The sequence below is a fragment of the Sarcophilus harrisii genome, chromosome 2 (genome assembly GCF_902635505.1).
Source record: "Sarcophilus harrisii chromosome 2, mSarHar1.11, whole genome shotgun sequence".
NCBI lineage: Eukaryota > Metazoa > Chordata > Mammalia > Dasyuromorphia > Dasyuridae > Sarcophilus > Sarcophilus harrisii.
The window spans coordinates 578,553,150-578,569,047 of record NC_045427.1 but is presented as its reverse complement, the minus strand read 5'-3'; positions in this window follow the sequence as shown (position 1 = coordinate 578,569,047).

The following is a 15,898-nucleotide window of genomic DNA, read 5'->3' as shown; positions in this document are numbered from 1 at the left end:
AATCATCTTTGAAACAGCATGGAGTTTAACTCATTAAGGACTGTCATTTCACTCAACCTAAATCCATTATTGTATTTTTTTTACAATGTTTGGCTTCTCTGTTGTCATTTTATACAGTTTTTCTATATTTTTTGGACGGTTTCCTCATTTGTAAAAGGAGCTGGAAAAGGAAATGGCAAACCGCTCCAGTATCTGCGAAGAAAACCCCAAATGGGGTACCGAAGAAACTACTGAAAAGATTCCACAATAATAACGAGATTAATTTTCCTCATTTAGTTAGAATCCCACTCCTGCTCCCCCTCCCCCCCCCCCAAGTAGAGAAGTGCCCATCCAGTCATTCAGTAGAAATCTCCAGGTTCTGCATCCCTCTTCCTTCTCAGAGGGAGGTTTTCATTCCTGCCAGCTCGGCTGGACTAGGAATATTTATCCCCTCCTTTAACTGTAGGAATGGGATTAAGTTCTAATTTATGGTCGCTTTCAGGATTTCTTCATTTCTCTGAAAGCTGGAATCTGGAAGCAGTCTTGCCAATGTCAAGCTGCTGCTTAGGCATGACAGGGCATTCATCTCCCTCACTAAGGAGAGAGTCCTGTACCAAAGAGATTGGACACAAGGGTTCCATCTGTGAAACGAGAGGTTGTGGACATCATCTGCAAGGGTTCTTTGCTGGAGCGCTAAGTCTTAGAAACTCAAGAACTGTTTCCTCTTGCTCTGTGGAGAACGTCCAACATCAGTGACTCCATGCTGGGACCTAATGTTGCAGGCTATTTGGCAAAGGAATGAATGGGATTTGAGCTGCATCTGTCATTCTTCAATTTGTTATTGCAATATGCATTTGCCTTTAGAAATATGTACAATAAGCAGAAATTGCAATTAAATTATAAAAAGAAAAATATTAATATCGTAATTAACTTTTAAAATCATTATTTTCCTCTGTTAAACGTTATACACTCAGATATTGTTGTTGAATAGTTTTTGTTACTTTCACAAACTATGCTAAATTGGGTATACCAGCAAATCAAACTCTTCCTTCCCATAATTTATAAAATAAATTAGAAGGAGGCATCTCAGGAATAATAACATCTGAGAAGGAGAGCTATTGTGTCCCAGGGTAATGGCATTGGGAAACCCATGAGTGCTGGTTTTCTCCCTGAAGTGACTGCTCTCCCTACACTTCACCTCATAATTTTCTATTGACTACCAGGTTGTATGCTTAACAGCCTTGGGGCTATCACCCACAGGGATCACTTCACGTTCCTTGTTACAAGAAGCACCTCTTTTCCTCTCTCAACTACATCTACACTCAGCTTATCATTCAATTTTTCATTGCCTCAACAAGCAACACCATTACTTCACACAATTCTCTCCATATACATTCCCAACTGTTTTTGTTTCCTATGAAAATATTTCTAATTGTGTCTCTAGGAGAAAGAAATGACACATCCCCTTTCATTCTGCACCCCACATTCTGACTCAAACAGAATAAATTTGATCTTGGGTATTGACCACAAGGTCACATGGAGAGACTTTAGACTCCTTCAGTTGTCTCCAGTAGGCAGAACCACAAGCAATAGGTGGAACTAACAAGGAAGCAAATAAGGTAAGATGTTAAGGAAAACTTTCTAATAATTAAAGCTGCCTAAAAACAAAACAGGTTATCTTAGGAGGTAGTGTTTTCCCTCATTGGGAGTCTTCAAGCTAAAGGCAATTGATCAAACTCGTCGGAGTTAGATGAGTATTCCTTTCCAGGCATTAGTTGGACTGGCTGGATGCAGAGGTTCCTTAAACTCTAGATGTTATAATTCTGTGATTTTTAGGGGAAGCCCCACATGCTGGGAGATAATCAGAATAATTACTATGGTTTACAGATAAAAGTTTAAAACGTTAAATCTTTTCAAGTTGATTGCAGGGATTCTCGAAATGGATTAGGAGATTCCATGTTTAAATCACCCACTTTTAACTTAAGCATTTACTATTTACAAAGCAAATTAGGCCCAGCCAGAGAATAATACATATATACATATATATATATATATGCATATAAACAATATAATTCTTCAAATAACTTATGATTTGAGAGATAAAATAATTATAATATTCTTTGAGAGTAACCAGGACTGGAATTTTTTTGGTATAGTGAATTCCAGATGAGAAAACTTTTTCCCAATTTGGAACAGTATCTACAACATATAGTCACATCAAGAATATCAGGAAGACACTCTGAAATTATGACATACCCAGGGTTACACAGTTTGTGTAAGGAGCAAGATTTAAAGCCAGCTCTCTAATATCTAGATGTCTCAGGGGGGTTCTGCAACTACATGCATATCCATTATTAACAAAAATAACCATTGACCTTTTGTAGAGTATATATAGTTAGAATGAAATAGTCGGAAATAGGTAGTAGAGGTGCTTGAGAACCAGAGCCCAAGTCCCACTGCTATATAGTATATGTTTTCTAAGTTTCATTTGTTCATTCTATAATGGTCACAAAAAAGATACAATTGCTCTGCGGTAAGAACTAAAAGAACATGGAATGCACATATACCCATCCAGTTTTTAGTTGTATGTTTAATCACCTCACAATAATGTAAATAGAGGATGATATGAGGAAAGGAATTGATGCACAACATATCCTCTTAATCATAAGGAAGACATTGTGAGGAAAGCTATAAAAGTGATCACAGGAGCTAACAAATAACAGGAGGAAAATTAGGAGTCCATGAGGTAGGGAATGACTAAATAAAATGGTACTAGATGAATGGAATGGAATATCAGTGTATGGAGAATATTAGGAATTCTTTAAAAACAGGAGCAGATTTGTACGAACAAATGCACATTTAAAAAAATATAGAAAAACTGTATAAAATGACAACAGAGAAGCCAAACATTGTTAAAAAAAAAAAATACAATAATGAATTTAGAAAACAGATAATGAAACGTAGAGTACTATGATAGAAAAGGATTTAATACATTGTTAGACACAAACACCACAAGAGCTGCATTTGTTTACAAAGGAGGATTCTATCCTAAAGTAAATGGTAGCAGATAGGAGAAGGAGTATAACCAAAAATTACAGTGACTTTTTTTTTCTTCAATAGTTCATTTTTGTAAGACTTTGTGTTCTAAATTTATTCTCTCTCTGTCCCTCCCTTACCTCCCTCTCCCCAAGACAGTAATCTGAAATAAGTTAAATATGTATAATCCTTGTAAACTTATTTCCATATTTACAATAATTTTCAAAAAGGCATTAATACAACTTTTAATTTTTTTTAAAGTGACCAGGAACATAGTATCAACTTAGATAAGACAAGATGAAGTAAGCTTGTAGTATAGCAACCAAAATACAGATGCCCTAATGCAGTTGTCAAGGTAACAGCTGGGATTTAGGTTGGATGTGGGAAAGCCTATTGTTGTGACCAACAACCACAAGGACAAAACATCTGGAGTGGGTTTAAAATCAGAGACTGGGAGGAGTGAGGATGGAGTCTTATCTGCAAACCTCTCAGAAAGCAGAGAAAGTTGAGAAGGTACATGTAAAATTTTGCAAAACATTTCCATAAAAGTCATATTTCTTAAGAAAATATAGATCTCTCCAGCCTCTCCCCTAAACCTTCAAAAAAATTTAAAAAGTATGCTTAAATCTGTTTTCAAACATAATAAGTTCTTTCTCTGGGTATGGATAACATTTTTCATCATGAATCCTTCAGAGTAGTCTTGGATCATTGAATTGCTGAAGATAGCAAAGTCATTCACAGCTGATCATCCCACAACATTGCTATTCCTTTGTACACAGAACACTCTTCTTAAAAATCATGGAGGACCTGGGGGCAGCTAGGTGGCACAATGGATAGAGCACCAACCCTGAAGTCAGAAGGACTTGAGTTCAACTCTGGCCTCAAACACTTAACACTTCCTAGCTGTGTGATCCTGGGCAAGTCACTTAACCCCAATTGCAAAAAAAAAATATATATATATATGGAGGAATTTCCAGGTTTTCCTACTCATCATTTCCCATAGAGCAATAATATTCCATCATAATCACTTACCATAATTTATTTAGCCATTCAGTAATTGATGAGCATCCCCTCAGTTTTTAATTCTTTGGCCTGAGAAAAAAGCTGCTATAAATATTTTCCTTAAAAACAATCTCTTTGGGGATTAGTACCTAGTCATGTTATTGTTAGGTCAAAGTATATGCATATTATATAGCCTTATAGCCCTTTGGGTATCATTCATATTTTGAGCATTTATTAATTGGGAGATGGCTCTTATTTTTTTTATAAATTTGATTTAGCTCCCTATATATTTGAGCAATAATGCCTTTGTCAGAGAAACCTACTTCAAATTGTTTTCACATTTACTATTACTCCCTATATTTCCCTGTGTTTAATCTATTCTCTCCTTTTACCCTTGTCTTTAACTCAAAAATATTTTGCTTCTGACCACTCACACTTCTATTATGCCCTCTCTCATATTACCCCTCCCTCTTTTCATATCACCTTCCCCTTCTACCTTCCCTCACAGTAAGATAGATTTCTATACTTATTCTGGGTACCATGTCATATTTTAAAATCGATTATATATATGGACTAATTGTCTCCTCTGTTAAATTAAAAACTTCTTGAAAGCAGGAAATGTTTCATTTGGTATCATTGTATTTCTAACACCTAAAACTAGACTGGCACATGATACACATTTATGAAATGTTGGCTGATTGATTACCTGATTGGTGAACAAGAATAATTATTGTGATGACCATTCTACTGAGACAGCTTTTCATGGAATTTGAAACTAAAAAGGATCTTAAAGATTTAGTCTCTGTTTTACAAGTGAGAAAACTGAGATACATAAAGGTGAACTGATTTGCCTGGGGTCACACAGGACAAATAGTATAGCTAGGATTAGAACTCAGAACCCTTAACTCAAATTTCAGTACTTTTTCCATACCACCACTACTATATAACTTGTTAAGAAAACACCTCAAGTGCTATTTTTATTAAATACAAAAATAAACAAAAACAACCTCATCTTAATATATAGGCATAATCCCTATCCTATAGGAGATCCCATGATGTTTATAAAACAAATAATGCTTAAATGGAAAAACAGGTCATTCAAAAAAGCAGTCAATTATATTCAGAAAAAAAGTAATAATTTCAAGAAAGATGAAAACGTATAAAATGTTAAGCTCATAGAAGGAGGTGGGAGGGTACAATCACTGGGCAGAAATAAACCCCAAGGAGGAAAAGGGGTTATTAGTTATCTTCTGTAGAATATTTTAAAGACAAAAATGTCAAATATTCAGAGTAGAGGGTGATTGCTAGCTGGGGTCAGGAAAAAAAATATATCTCCCATGGTACAAGGTTTTACAATTAGGTATATTAATGGATTTTTATGGCTTTCTCTAAAGCATCTGGCCTGGCCACTGTGGAAGACAGAATATTGGATGAGATGGACGATTGATCTTTTTAATAGTATGAATTTTCTGTACCTCTTTTATGACTGAAAAAATTTACATTTTTTTCCAATCTTGTCTTGGAGAATATTTTTCCTTATCTACATACCCATTTTAAAGGGCACATTGCTAGTCTACTCTATAAGATGGTTCTAAAGTTTTCCTCTAAATTGCATTACTTGTTTTTAGTTTGTTATAAATATTTCGGGACATGTCAGAATCAGCCTGCTTAAGGACAGGCAGGGAGATCAATCCAAAAGGAAATGTGGTGCCCATTTAAATACATTTTGTTAATCTTTTACGATATCACTTCAGAACACATGGTAAATCTTTTCATGGACAGAGTTACTGCAAACCATTTCAGAATGCAGGCTCAATAAAATCCAAGTTCTCTGGGAACATTGGTTTTGCACAGACTGGCAGAGCCATCATTCCAAAGGAAGCTAAAAGGCTCTTGTTAGTATTAGTGAAGAAGGAAAAGCTCATCAAAACAGTGTTTGATAATGGGTTAAATAAAGTAGCAAAGGGTAGCAGGTAGCTACAATTTACTTCAGGGTATCTTTTATATTCATTAAATTTTTAAACTTTAAAATTGGAAAGCTCCTTAAAAGTCCAAGTCCAATTTTTTTTTTCAAATAGGACAAAGGAGGCCATTATGAAATTAAGGGGCTCACCCCCAATGGTATAGCTATGAAGTGAAAAAGGTAAGACTTGAATCCACATTCTTTAATTCTAAATCCAGCCACTTTAGGAGAGAAATTGGTTTAGGACGGGAAAAAGACAAAGGACATATTGTAATAGGTAGCAAGATGATAATAATGATGACACATGAAGAGACTGGAACTGTGATTTAAATAGGGAACTCTATAGTGAAGACGCCTCCCTTGCCCATGCAGATCAGTATCTTTTTCTAGAGAATTATCAACAGCCTAGAGGGTTTACATAAATTGTCCTTGGTTATACATCTGGGAAATGTATGAGTCAACATTCTGAACTCTTATCTTCCTGACACTAGGACCAACTCTTTACCCACTATGCCACCACGTTGCACCTCTAAATATCAAAATGTCAAATAGCAGCAACAGTAGTGATGTGAAGGCTACTATGACAACAAATGATCTTAGGGTGCCATTTGATGTTTTAATAATGAAGCAGTATATTCTTCATATAATATTGACAGAATTAGTCATTTAACAAGATAGGATTTTTAAAGGTATTTTTTTCTTGAAATGAGAATAGGGTTTGCATTTTAGTTCCATTTTTGAGATATTTGCATTATAGAATTTTATACCATGGAATACTACTTATCTTTCTGAATAATTTTTAATATCCTATTATATCTAGGATGCATATCAGATTACATTTACTTTTTCTCTCTTTGCCTTTCAAGGATTCTAAGATAGAATAGTAACTTGCCTCCAAGTACCCATTTTTTCTACATCAGCAACCAGGTCTTCCTTTTTGGTCAGTTTATTTCAAAGTAGGAACTATCTTATCATTTCCTTCAGCTTTTAAAAAATGAAAGGATCATTAAGAAATTCAAAGAAGGGGGCAACTAGAGGGTGCAGTAGATTCAGCACCATGCTAGTCAAAATAACTTACTCACTCAAAGTTATTCTTAAAATAATATTGCTGGTACTTCCCAGGGCAGAACCAAGATGACAGAGATGATACACATTTCTCTCTGATCTTCTTTACAACCTCATAATAACTACGAAATCCAGCCTCTAAATTAGCTCTGGACAGGCAGAACCCACAAATATTGGGAGTGCAGCAAATTATCAGTAGAAGATAACTTCAAAGATTGCCAATAAAGGTCTGTTTCAATCAGAAATGGGAGAGAGGCAGAGAAGTACAAACAGCTGACCACAAACACCAGCAGTAGACAGAGCAGAGCCTGGGGGCAAAGCAGTACCAGTGTGGCAGTGTGACTTCTCCCAGGTCAGAAAATTTGTGGGAGGAAGTGGACCAGAGAAGGTCTGCTTTTATGAAGTGAGAGAGAGATAGTGAGGCCCTGGGTAGCTGACCATATATGCCAGCACAGACAGCTCAGTGTCCCAGAGCAGTGCAGTCTCAGGATGGCTGAGCAGACTCTGATCACAAACACCAGGGCAGACAGCACAGAGCCCCGGGGCATTGCTGATGACTCCCCATGGCAGAGCCAGTACCAGGAGTGAATCAGCACTGACCTAGCACAGCTGCTGTTGCTTGGAAAATCTCTCCTGCCCTAAGGCAGAGCTTAACTTAAAAAAAAAAACGAGTAAAAAAGTAAAGAGGACTCCAACAATTGACAGTTTTTATGGTGACGGAGAAGAAGTCTCAAAGAGACTAAAGGCAGATTGTCTCCGGATAAAGCTCCAAGTGGTGAAATAACCTGCTCTACATCACACAAGGCTCCTAGAAGAACTTAGAAAGGATATTAAAAGAGAGCTAGAGCAAAAATGGGGAAAGGAAATGAAAGCCTTGCAAGAGAGTCTGGAAAAGGCAACACAAAATAGACATAGTGAAATGGAAAAAGCATAAAACTCACTAAAAGATAGATTTGATAAACTGGAAAAAGAAAACAACTCCCAGAAAATAGAATTTTTGTGAAACAGAAAAAGGGGAGACAGTGCTTTAAATTCAATTTTAAATTAAATCAGACAACAAAGTACTTAAGGCTAATTACCTATTGGACAATAACGCTATAAGCATATGCTTGGAAAAATGGCCCTTCTCACTATTCCCTGCTGGCTTGATCTTTTGGTGTATACAGATAATCATAGGAGGGATTAGAGAATGGAGTGAGACGAGCCAGACTCACTTGGTCACAGGACAGAGAGGAGAAAAGTGTGAAGATTCTGAACTCTAGATCCTTGGCAAAACTCTGGGCAGTTTTGGCCATCTCCTCCCCTTAAAGACAAAGGACTTTTGCTTATTCTGACTTTGGCTGACCTTGAGGCCTCCAGGGAGCTAGTCTGACTTCACAAATGACAATGAGATGACATATCAAAATTTGTGAGATGCGGCCAAAGCAGTAATAAGAGAAAATTTTATATCTCTAGAGGCTTACTTGCATAAAATAGAAAAAGGGAAAATCAATGAATTAGGCTTGCAACTAAAAAAGCTAGAAAAATAGCAAATTAAAACCCTCCAATCAAAAACTAATAATAAAAGGAGAGATTAAGAAAATTGAAAGTAAAAAAAAAACTATTGAATTAATAAATAAAACTAAGAGTTGGTTCTATGAGAAAACTAACAAAACAGATAAACCATTGGTAAATTTGATTAGAAAAAGGAAAGAGGAAAATCAAATTGTTAGTCTTAAAAATGAAAAGGGAGAACTTGCCACTAATGAAGAGGAAATTAATAATTAATAATAATTAATAATTAGGAATTATTTTGCCCAATTTTATGCCAATAAATTTGATAACTTAAATGAAATGGATGAATATCTTCAAAAATATAGATTGCCCCAATTAATAGAAGAAGAAGTAAATTGGTTAAATAGTCCCATTTTAGAAAAAGAAATAGAACATGCTATTAATCAGCTCCCTAAGAAAAAATCCCCTGGACCAGATGGATTTAATGTGAATTCCACCAAACATTTAAAGAACAATTAGCCCCAATGCTATATAAACTATTTGAAAAAATAGGGAATGAAGGAGTCCTACAAAATTCCTTTTATGTCACAGACAGGTAGGACAAAAACAGAAAAAGAAAATTATAGATGAATCTCCTTAATGAACAATGATGAAAAAATCTTAAATAAAATATTAGCAAAAAGATTACTGAAAATCATCCCCAGAATAATACACCATGACCAAGTAGAATTTATACTAGGAATGCAGGGGCTGGTTTAATATTAGAAAACTATTAACATAATTGACTATATCAGTAATCAAAAACCATATGATCATCTCAATAGATGCAGAAAAAGCATTTGATAAAATCCAACATACATTCCTATGAAAAACACTAGAGAGTATGGGAATAAATGGACTTTTCCTTAAAATAGTAGCATCTATTTAAAACCATCAGTAAGCATCATATGTAATGGTGAAAAACTGGAACCATTTCCAATAAAATAAGGAGCAAAACAAGGTTGCCCACTATCACCATTACTATTCAATACTGTGTTAGAAATGCTATCTTTGTACTAAAGAAGGGAAAGGGACCTGTATGTGCCAAAATGTTTGTGGCAGCCCTGTTTGTAGTGGCTAGAAGCTGGATAATTATTGGATGCCCATCAATTGGAGAATGGTTGAGTAAATTGTGGCATATGAATGTTATGGAATATTATTGTTCTGTAAGAAATGACCAGCAGGATGAATACAGAGAGGATTGGCAAGACTTACATAAACTGATGCTAAGTGAAATGAGCAGAACCAGGAGATCATTATATACCTCAGCAACAATACTATATAAGGATGTATTCTGATGGAAGTGGATTCCTTCGACAAAGAGATCTAACTCAGTTTCAACTGATCAAGGATGGACAGAAGCAGCTACAACCAAATAAAGAACACTGGGAAATGAATGTAAACACTGCTTGCATTTTTGTTTTTCTTCCCAGGTTATTTTCACCCTCTGAATCCAGTTTTTCCTGTGCAACAAGAGAACTGCTCAGTCCTGCACACATATATTGTATCTAGGTTACACTGTGACATATTTAACTTGTATAGGACTGCTTGCCATCTGGGGGAGGGGATGAAGGGAGGGAGGGGAAAAGTAGAAACAGAAATGAGGGATAATGTAAAAAAATTACCGAGGCATGGGCCCTGTCAATAGAAAGTTATAATGAAAAAAAAAACATAAAAAAGAAATGCTATCTTTGGCAACAAGAGATGAAAAAAACATTAAAGGAATCAGAATAGGTAATGAGAAAACCAAATTATCACTCTGAAGATGATATGATGGTGTACTTAGAGAACCTCAAGATTCTACTAAAAATCTATTAGAAACAATCCACAAGTTTAGCAAGGTTACGAGATACAAAATAAATCCACATAAATCATCAGCATTTTTATGCATCACTAACAAAATACAACAGCAAGAGATACAAAGAGAAATTCCATTTAAAATAACTTGATAGTATAAAATATTTGGGAATCTATCTGCTAAGGGAAAGTCAGGAACTATATGAGGAAAACTACAAAACACTTTCCACAAAAATAATATCAGATCTAAACAATTGGAAAAATATTAAGTGCTCTTGGATAGGTCAAGCAAATATAATAAAGATGATAATACTCCCTAAACTAATCTATTTATTTAGTGCTATACCAATCAGACTCCCAAGAAACTATTTAAATGACCTAGAAAAAATAACAACAACATCTGGAAGAACAAAAGATCAAGAATTTCAAGGGGATTAATGAAAAAAAAAAATCAAATTAAAGTGGCCTGTTCTAAAACTATATTATAAAGCAGCTGTCACCAAAACCATTTGGTATTGGCTAAGAAATAGACTAGTTGATCATTGGAATAAGTTAGGTTCACAGGACAAAATAGTCAATAACTATGGTAATCTAGTGTTTGACAAACCCAAAGACGCCACTTTTGGGATAAAAATGTGCTATATGACAAAAACTGTTGGGAAAATTGGAAATTAGTATGGGAGAAACCCCATAGTATGGGAGATATTGACCAACACTTAACGCTGTACACCAAGTTAAAGATAAAGAATAAGATTATAAATAAATTAGAAGGACATAGGATAGTTTACCTCTCAGACCTGTTGAGGAGGAAGAAATATATGACTAATGAAGAACTAGAGATCATTATTGATCACAAAATAGAAAATTTTTATTATATCAAGTTAAAAAACAACTTAAGACAACTCTGAGATACCACTACCCACCTCTCAGATTGGCTAAGATGACAGGAAAAGATAGTGATGAATGTTGGAGGGAACATGGGGAAATTGAAACACTGATGCATTGTTGGTGGAATTGTGACTACATCCAGCCATTCTGGAGAGCAATTTGGAACTATGCTCAAAAAAGTTGTCAAACTGTGCATACCTTTGGATCCAGCAATGTTATTACTGGGCTTATATCCCAAAGAGATATAAAAGAAGGGAAAAGAACCTGTATGTGCAAAAATGTTTGTGGCAGCCCTTTTTGTTATGGCTAGAAACTAGAAACTGAATGGATGCCTATCAGTTAGAGAATGTCTGAATAAACTATGGTATATGAATGTTATGGAATATTATTGTTCTGTAAGAAATGACCAGCAGGATGAATACAGAGAAGCTTGGAGAGACTTACATGAACTGATGCTGAGTGAAATGAGCAGAACCAGGAGATCATTATACACTTCAACAACAATACTATATGAAGATCAATTCTGATGGACGTGGCTATCTTCCACAATGAGAAGATTCAAATCAGTTTTAATTGAACAGTAATGAACAAAACCAGCTATACCCAGTGAAAGAACACTGGGAAATGAATGTGGACCACAACATAGCATTTATTTTCTTCCTGTTATTATTTGCTTGCTTTTTTGTTTTTCTCCCCAGGTTATTTTACCTTCTTTCTAAATCTGATTTTTCTTGTGTAGCAAGACAACATATAAATATGCATACATATATTGTATTTAACATATACTTTAACATATTTAACATGTATGGGACTATCTGCCATCTAGGGGAGAGGGTGGAGGGAAGGAGGGGAAAAGTTTGAAGAAAAGTTTTTGCAAGGGTCAATGTTGAAAAATTACCCATGCATGTGTTCTGTCAATAAAAAGATATAATAAAAAAAGAGAGAGAAAAAACAATATTGCTGATACTAATGTTCTATTAATTCTGCTCATTTTATTCTTTATTATTTTATGCAAATCTTTCCATGTTTTTTTCCCTAAAGTCAACAAACTCATCCATTTTTTTATAGCATAGTAGTATGCCATCACAATCATGTACCACAACTTCTCCAGCCATTCCCCAATTGATAGGTGTACCTGAAATTTCCAATTCTTTGCTACCACAAAGAGAACTGCTATAAATATTTTAGAACATATAGGTTCTTTTTCTTTCTTCTTAATTATCTTCTAAAACAGACTAAATAGTAGTATTGCTGGGTTAGAATATAGATCATTTTCTAAAATTTGGGCATAATTCCAGGTTGTTCTTCAAAATGTTTGGATCAGTTTACAATTCCACCAGCAATAAATTAGGATCCTAATTTTTCCATATCCCCTTCAACATTTGTCACTTCCCTGCTAACATTTTAGTCAATCTGGTAGGTATAAAGTTATATCTGAAGGTTGTTTTAATTTGCATTGCTTTAATCGATAATAATTTAATGCATTTTTCATATGACTATGAAGTGTTTTGATTTCTTCACTGGAGAACTGCCTATTTATCTTCTCTGACCATTTATCAGTTGAGAATGATTCATATTCTTATAGATTTAAGAAAGATTAGCATCTTGCAGAGAGTAATAAAGTCACATGACATGTTGAACAGTCCATGTTCTCTATCCAATGCATAACTAAAGAATAGAACTAAGGAAAATAACTTAATACAGAAAAAAAAAAAAAAACTATGACAGAAAAGAGAACACAGGCTAGTAACATGACAAAAGTGATGAATGACATGTAGAAGACCACAACATTCCTCAGGTAAGCTATTGATGTTTGGAGAAAGTGAGAAAGATCTCCAAAACATTGGGTAAATTCCTTCTGGCAAATATTTGGGAATATGTTGTCATATGGGATATTAGGCATGGATACGTTGCAATCTGCATCATTAGAAAGCATAAAGAATGAATAGACCACACATCCATATCTTTTATGATCACTTACATCCTGCTTGGGTTAAAGAGTCTTCCCTAATTAAATTATGAAGAGTTCTTCCTTTAATTTGACTTTCTTCTTTTTTTAAATGAAGTGTCTTTATTTATATAAATATATATGTCACATACCTTAATATATCACATAAGATGCCATTCTAACCTGTTTTAAGGAGGGTGTTTTAAACTGTTTTCTGATTTGCTTAATAGTTTTTGTCAGATAGGGAGTCTTTCCCAAAATAGTTTATATTCTTACATTTATTGAACTTAATTTGATTGTTTTTTTATGACTTTGCTTATTTAATCAACTTTTCTCTATTTAATAATAACTAAATAATTTTGATGATTACAGTTTTATAACATAATTTAAGGTCTGAAAGTGTTTATCTCCTATCATTTCCACTCTTTTTAATTATTTGCCTTCAGAGTTTATGATTTTTTTTCCTTCAGAGATTGGTATTACTTTTCTAATTTTTATGAAGTAATCTCTTGATAATTTAATTAGCTTTGCACAAAATGTATAAATTAATTTAAGCAATATCAAGTTTTTATTATTTGGGTGATACTAACATGAGTAATATGTATGTCTTACATTATTTAAGTCTTTTTTATTTCTACATAGAATATTTTGTAATTATATTTATACGTCTCAAATATGTCCTGGTAGATTAAATTCCATATATTTTACGTGTTTTGTAGTTATCTTGGATGGAATTTCTCTAGCTATGCTTTTTTCTTTTTTGATATGACTAAACAACTATAATGATTTTTTATGAATTTATTTTCCATCCTGGTACTTTATTAAAGCTATTATTTATCCTAGGGTAATTTTTTTTTTTTTGCTGTTGATTTTCTAGTTTTTAAAATAGCTTGCTTTTCTTTTTCTATTTTGCTATGTTTGTTTTTAGAGATATGTTTTTAGAGATATAATTTTTTCTCTGAGGACAATTTTTGCTGAATCACAAATATTTTGATATGCTGTATTGTTATTATTTGAATTATCATTTTTTTCTTTTGTATATTTCTTGTTTCCATGATTTGTTTTTTGATCTACCCATTTTTCAGAATGCCATTATTTCATCCCTTTAGATGCTATATTTTGCTTGTTTTACCATGTATTAATTACTATTTTGGTAATTACCTAATATTCATTTTTACATTTACTTATATTTCTCTGTGTTCTAGATTACCTATTTTTGTAAATTTTATCATGACATTTGTATATACAAATTTCATAAGGCATTTTTATATCTTTCAAATCTATGTATTTTAACAATCTGTTCAGTTCTATGTTTTCCTTTTTTGTTTATTTGTTAAGTTTATCCATATCTGAAAGAGGAACATTAAAATCTCCTTTAGTTGTTGTGTTACTATTCCATTTATTGCAAATTAATTAACTTTCTCTTTATAAATTTAGTAACTATGTTATTTGACACAGAAATTTAAAAATTATAGCATTTCATTGACTGTGACACCTTTAAAAGAATATAATTATGTCTAACTAGGTTTGTTTTGACATTGTGATTTTTTATTTGTTCTTTGATAGTGTGGCTTGCATTTGAAAATATGACACCATTCTATCACTTTCCCCATCATCCTGTGAGGGCCCTAACATAATGAGAGGACTCCATTGTGAAGTCAAATTCTTAAGGATACTGATGATTATAATGCCAGAGAAACTGAGACAAGATAGAGAATAGAGAGTTATAATATTTTATTTAAAAGGGAGAGGTTTACTGGGACTAAATGGATCCATAGTTTGGTTCCAGGGCTGAATGAGACTATCCTCTCCTAGAATCCAGCCCACAATGTGAGTTCTCAATGACATATATACAGGTGGCTAAGATATAGGGGGTAGACAGAGGCAGGGGCAGAGTCAGAGTGCTAAGAGCAGAACAGGACTCTGACAAGGTGGGGGGAGACACCAGACATTCTGGGATTGGGAGAGTAGGGAAGGGCTGGGGTCATGATGTCTAAGATACAAGGTCTTTTATACTTATCAAATATTCTGATTAGGAGGGAAGGGTGGTGTTGCAGGATTAAGCAGAACAATTACAAACTGAGGCAGAACAATTCAGGGAAACCCAGGCAGGACAATTAGGGGAACTGAGCCAGGACAATTAGGGAAACTGAGTCAGGACAATAAAAGAGAACTGTGGCACAACATAATCTACCAAAACTCATTCTTCAGTGAGGAACAAACTTCTCAGTAATACTCTACTCATTCCAATGATCCTAGACCTTACTCCCTTTGTATAACATTCCATCCTTCACTGTTCATTCCTTTATTTCTGTCCCTCTCAACACAACTTCTCTCCAAATATCCTACTCTAAAGTATACATCTTTTCCATTTTGCTCTCTGAAATTCCTGTTCCTTAAACAGCAAACTTACTTTAATCTTATATCTTTTATGTTCTCACTTCTTTCATCTTCTGGATTTAACTGAGACTGAGAATTGGCTCTCTCCTGATAACACAAGTTCCCCAATTATCCTTTCCAGCATTAGTTTAACTTTTACTCATTATTGCCAATACATACACACATTTACTAGTCCAGGTTGGGGAGTTGGAATATTCCTTTCCCCACTTCACTTCCAAGTTCTCTTCTAACATCATTACTGAGTAATCTCTTTTCCTTTGGGGCTGCCTCCATCCATATATTCATCC